Source organism: Gopherus flavomarginatus, chromosome 24, assembly GCF_025201925.1.
Source record: "Gopherus flavomarginatus isolate rGopFla2 chromosome 24, rGopFla2.mat.asm, whole genome shotgun sequence".
Classification (NCBI taxonomy): domain Eukaryota; kingdom Metazoa; phylum Chordata; order Testudines; family Testudinidae; genus Gopherus; species Gopherus flavomarginatus.
This window is the reverse complement of record NC_066640.1, coordinates 7,140,879-7,146,717: the sequence shown is the minus strand read 5'-3', so window position 1 is coordinate 7,146,717 and position 5,839 is coordinate 7,140,879.

Here is a 5,839-nt window from a genome sequence, read left to right as displayed (position 1 = left end):
TATAGAAGGGAAGTGAGGGATTAGATTCCTTTAGCCAAGGGGGGGGGGGGGTCTCCAGGAGTTGACAAGACTCCAGTACAAACCCAAGAGGCGGTGACTCCGCTCTCCTATCACATGATTGTGTCTCTCATGTGCTTCTCTCCTGCTTCTCCTTTGCTTCCTTTTTTCCCCTTAGTTGTTTTTTTTTTTTTAACAGGCCAGAGCTGATGGTGCTAATAAAAAAGATCTGCACAGGCCCAGGGCCGTCCGGGCTTTGTTTAGGGCAATGCACGGCGTGGCATTTGTGCGCTGACCCATCACACCCAGCTGTAGAAAATGGCTGCAGCATCCTGACCTTTCGGGTGTTTGTCGCGGGCGTGGGGGTTGCGGCTAGCTTGCAGGCGTTGCTCTGTGCAAGGCCAGAGACACCCCCACGCCTGTTCGTTAAGAGCAGCCACGGGCTCTGAACCCATCTCACAACAGCCCTGAGAGGGCAACGAGGTCCATGCAGATGGGCCTTCTACCGCTTCAGGACCTAGCAGCAAGATTTGCCAAAGAGTTTATGGGAAGTAGGCCCCCCATTCCTATCCGCATTCAGCGGTAACTGGGCACCTCCATTGCCTTAGGCCAGGGGTTCTCAAACAAGAGGTTGCGAGATTATTACATGGGGGGTCATGAGCTGTCAACCTCCACCCCAAATCCCACTTTGCCTCCAGCATTTATAGTGGGTTAAATATATAAAAAGTGTTTTTAATTTATAAGGGTGGGGGTCGCACTCAGAGGCTTGCTATGTGAACGGGGTCTTCAGTAAAAAGTTTGAGAGCCACTGCCTTAGGCACTTTTGAAAAGCCCACTCTGTGATTACATTTTAGGTTCTTTAATAACTTGCTAGGCTTGACTAAGCTGAATTGGCATGGCTATTTGTACTGCAGAAGTCCCCACGGGCCCCAATCCTGTTCAGGGCCCCTTTGTGCTAGATACTGGGCAAAAAGAGAACCACGAGACAGCCTCTGCCCCAAAAGGCTTTCACAGATACTGGGTGACAGAAAAGGAGAATATTAGGTTCTCACACTTGCCAAAGCCAAAGATGTCTTTTCTCAAAATTAAAAGGACCAGCAGCCCCTCCCTCCATGTCCCCCAAGCACTGCAGCTGAGTATAATGCTGTGTAAATGCTGTAATTGTACAGTAAAATCCTGGTACCTTGGGGCCTTAGAAAATGTTCACATGGGGCTTCATACCAGTCTGCGACCCTCTGACCTGGGTCATCCACTGCTTTGTCCAGTCTATTTTTCAATATCTGTCAGTAATGGGTCTCGCAGGAATGAGATGAATGGCTGAGACTGATGTTTATGTGTTTATTAGATACAGAAGAAACCTCTGGGCCAGATCCTGTCCTAGGTTACCTTTGTGCTATCCTTAGTGGGAGCTGTGCAAACCTTTCTGAAAGGAGAATAGGCCCCATGGTTAGTAGCTGTGCTCCTTTAAGCAAGATCCTGGTGGCTTTTCTATTCCCAGCTCTCCCATTGGCCTGCTGGGTGACCCTGGCTAAGTCACTTCCTTGCTCTGTGCCTCAGTTTTCCCATCCGTAAAATGGGGATAATGATATTGACCTATCCGGTAAACACCTTGGAGAGGCCTATGATTAATGCACAGTAAGTCCTTCTTCTCAGGCATTTGTACATTTTCTGAGTTGCCCTTTGGGCCGAAGTTTCTCCAGTTATTCCCAGACCAAGGGCTGTTTATCTCTGAGGAAGTTCTCTGGGATAGTTTTTGCTGTTACCAGATGTGACTCTAGGTGGCAGGGGCAGCATGTGCTACCAGGCAGCAATATAGATTCAGAGACTTTAAGGCCAAAAGAGAATGCCATGGTCATCTAGGCTGACCTCCTGCAGGTTGCAGGCCAAAGAACCATGCCGCACCTACCCCTGTAACAGACCCATAATGTCTGGCTGAGTTACTGAAGTGCTCAAAGCTGAGGGGGGAGGGATAGCTCAGTGGTTTGAGCATTGTAAGCTAAACCCAACATTGTGAATTCAATCCTTGAGGGGGCCGTTTAGGGATCTGGGGCAAAAATCTGCTTGGGAATTGGTCCTGCTTTGAGCAGGGGGTTGGACTAGATGACCTCCTGAGGTCCCTTCCAACCCTGATATTCCATGGTGTAAGGACCTCAAAGTACAGAGAATCTACCATTGACATTAGGTTTAAACCTGCAAGTTACCCAGGCCCCATACTGCAAAGGATGGTGAAATCCTCCCAGGGTCTCCCCCAGTCTGACCCAGGGGAAAAATTCCTTCCTGACCCCAAACATTGTGATCAGTTAGACCCTGAGCATGTGGGCAAGACCCACCAGCCAGACACCCAGGAAAGAATTCTCTGTAGTAACTCAAACTAACCTTTTCCTTCTGCCTCAGGTAATGGCTTGAGGCTCAGCATGGCATCCCGAGCCGTTCCCATCCCAATCTGATTTGCCCAAAGCCAGTCAGTTTATAAATAATGAAGACATTAAAAATCACTGGAAGCAACAGCCTACCGTGCACCCTCCCAAGGGGTTGTGTGACTCCAACAGCTGCACTGAGATGGGCGACCCAGCTATGCAGATGTTTAAGCAGCATTTACTGCAGTGATGCATTAGTGACCTCACTAGGAGGAACCATAGTTGACGGGTGACAGCATAGGGACCCAAGAGACCTGGTGCTATCTGCCTCTGTCATTGATTGGCTTTGTGTGAAACCTTGGGGCAAGTTACTAGGGCCCAGCTCCTCACAGGTATCTAGGCACCTAATTCTTATGGGAGTTAGGCACCTATATGTCTTTGAGGAGCTGGGCCATCGCCACACTGTGCCTCAGCTTTCCCATCTGTAAAATGGAGCGGATGCTGCTCATACTAGATGATCCTCACCATGCCCGTGCGTGAAGGGTTCTCAGATCTGGGGGACCTGGAGTGCGGCATGGGGGAGAGCCACATCCTTGGCCTCATATCCCCTCCCTGCAGAATCACCGCTGCCAGGGGGTTTTGCGGCCTGGTGGGGCAGAGCAGGCCACCCCTGACTCCTGCTGATGTCTGAGCAGCTCTTTAGCACGGAGATGCTGCTGCTTGAAAAAGCCATGCAGGAGTTGTGTGCAGCAAAGCACCCAGACCAGACTCCCCTGTCTGTTCAGGATTTGGGACACCTCCTCCCCATATCACCATAACTGTGGGGCACTGTCCGAGCTCCCAAGGGGACCTAAGAGGTTTGATCTGAATATAGCACCAGGGATTAAAAATTTGCTTCTGCTTCACCTCCTGCCTGGTGAGGGTCCAGGCTGGGCAAATGGTGCCATCTAGTGTTAACTGTAGTGAATTAAAGGTTACAGCTGTACTATATCATTAGAAATATCCCAGGGTAATGTCCTCTCTGGGCTTCTTGTTTAGTGTTCATGGATGCTTTTTAATTAAACTTAACAAGGAAATTCTCTGACAAAAGCTCCGCTGAGGTGGAGATCAGGCTGAGACGGGAGATCAGTAATTTAGGGTAAACGATATTACGTTGTGGGTTATCAGCAGGCTTTGAACGCAGCCCTGTCACATGCAGAGACCGCACAGACCTTGTCCACTGAACTAAGACAGTGGAGATCCTGAAAGGGGTGTAGTGGTGGGTGCACAGTGGAAGCCTGGGGGGATTTGTTGAGTGCGGGGGACCAATCTCTCCCCTCCACGTATTCTGTTCCCGCACCCACAGGCATATTCACTCAGCCCTCCCCACTGCAGGTCCCTGCTGGCCATTTACTCAGCCACCCCCTTCTCATCTCCAGCTGGGATGTTTTCCTAAAAGATCAGCTGTAGGAATTATTTGGGGCAGTTCTCTGGCCTGTGTGATACAGGAGGTCAGAGATGGTCCCGTCTGGCTTAATAAATCGCCACCCTCCCCCAAGTATTCAGCAACCTCCCCTTGTCCCCCGCCCCCATCCTTTGGACTCCCCCCCCCATCCCTTGTCCCCAGCCCCCTCTTTCATCTCCTTCCTCCCCTTCTCCAAAGTCACCAGAGTCAATTTTGCAGCATCCTGCGGGGGGGAGGGTGGAAACTTAATCTCCCAGCAACCCCTGTGCCTGTGTCCTGTCACTCCCTGCCCCTTCAGAGAGAGGATCTACCCCGCCCTAGAAAGAACTAGCACTAGGGTGACCAGATGTCCCAATCGTATAGGGACAGCCCTGCTATTTGGGGCTTTGTCTTATACAGGCACCTAGTACCCCTAGTGCCTGTCACCCTAACTAGCTCCCACAGCCCCTATGCCCGCATCTCCCCTCATGACCTCAGAGAGGCTGCCCCACCCTAGAGAAAATGCCATTGACCCCATCACTTCTAGGGTGGAGCACCTGCTTGGCAGGCTTGTGGCTGAATGTGAGAGGGGTGCTCTGGGGGATGGGGAGCAGAACTGTGCGGGGCGGAGAAAGCGGGACTGGAGGGGTTACTAGTCCACCGTCTGGCTGGCTTGTGCAGTGGGGGGGGCTGAGAGCCATTGAGCCAAACAGTAAACCAGGGGTAGGCAGCCTATGGCACACATGCCAAAGGCAGTACACAAGCTGATTTTCAGTAGCACTCACACTGCCCGGGTCCTGGCCACTGGTCCGGGGGGCTCTGCATTTTAATTTAATTTTAAATGAAGCTGCTTAAACATTTTAAAAATCTTATTTACATTACATACAACAATAGTTTGGTTATATATTATAGAGTTATAGAAAGAGACCTTCTAAAAACATTAAAATTGTTACTGACACACGAAACCTTAAATCAGAGTGAATAAATGAAGACTTGGCACAGCACTTCTGAAAGGTTGCCCACCCCTGCAGTAAACCCTGCATATGATGGAAACCACTTCAAGCCAGGGGGTGCAGCAGTGCCCCTAGTTCCAGCACCTGTGCTGGCCAGACAGGCAGTGGAGTGCCACGCCTGCTAGAACTGACCTTTTCATCACCTTCTGCTTGCAGACCTCAAAGCACAACCAGCAGATTGCAAATTTACACACATTTGCATAACGATACAGTGAAGGCGGAAAGAAGGCTGCAGTGAGAAGTGAAACCCCACAGCCCCTATGGTCTTTACTCTGTCCCCCCTCAGCTATTTCGGCCCTTAGAAACCCCCTGCTCCCCAAACATACCCTCCTCTCCTTGGGCAGCACCAGCAGGCTCTCTGCTCCACTCTCCCACGGAGCATTGGGAAGGGGAGGCTGGATGCTGGGGGAGTGTGAGGCCAGCCTGCTGCGTGTGGAAGAGGTACTTTGGCCAATGGGGTGCTGACGGGTGGGCATCCAGAGAGGGCAGAATTCCAGCAGCGGTGGCTGGCGCAGGGTAGATAAAGCGATAGTAAACACCAAACAGGCATGGAGCAGCTGGAGGATTACAAGAGAGGCCCTGCCAGGTGGCCCAATCTTCCCATTTCTCTGTTCTGTGGAGGGCACGTTATAAGATCGTAAGAACATAAGAATGGCCAGACTGGTCAGAGCAATGGTCCAGCATCCAGTCTTCCGACAGTGACCAGTGCCAGGTGCTGCAGAGGGAATGAACAGAACAGGGCAATTATCGAGTGCTCCATCCCATCACCCAGTCCCAGGATCTGGCAGTCAGTGGTTTAGGGCCCCTCAGAGTATGGGGCTGTGTCCCTGCCTATCCTGGCTAATAGCCATTGACCGACTTGCTGAAGTGCTTCACAACACCAGGAATATTTCACTACAGAGTTAACTTGGGCAATGGAGTCTCACAAGAAACTTTTTGGTGGCCTCACAATGCGGCCACCAACTCTCGCTTGTGGCTGCTTGGACAATGTTTCCTAACACACTTAATCAACTTCAGGAAAAATAAATAAATCTGCATGTAGCCATGTC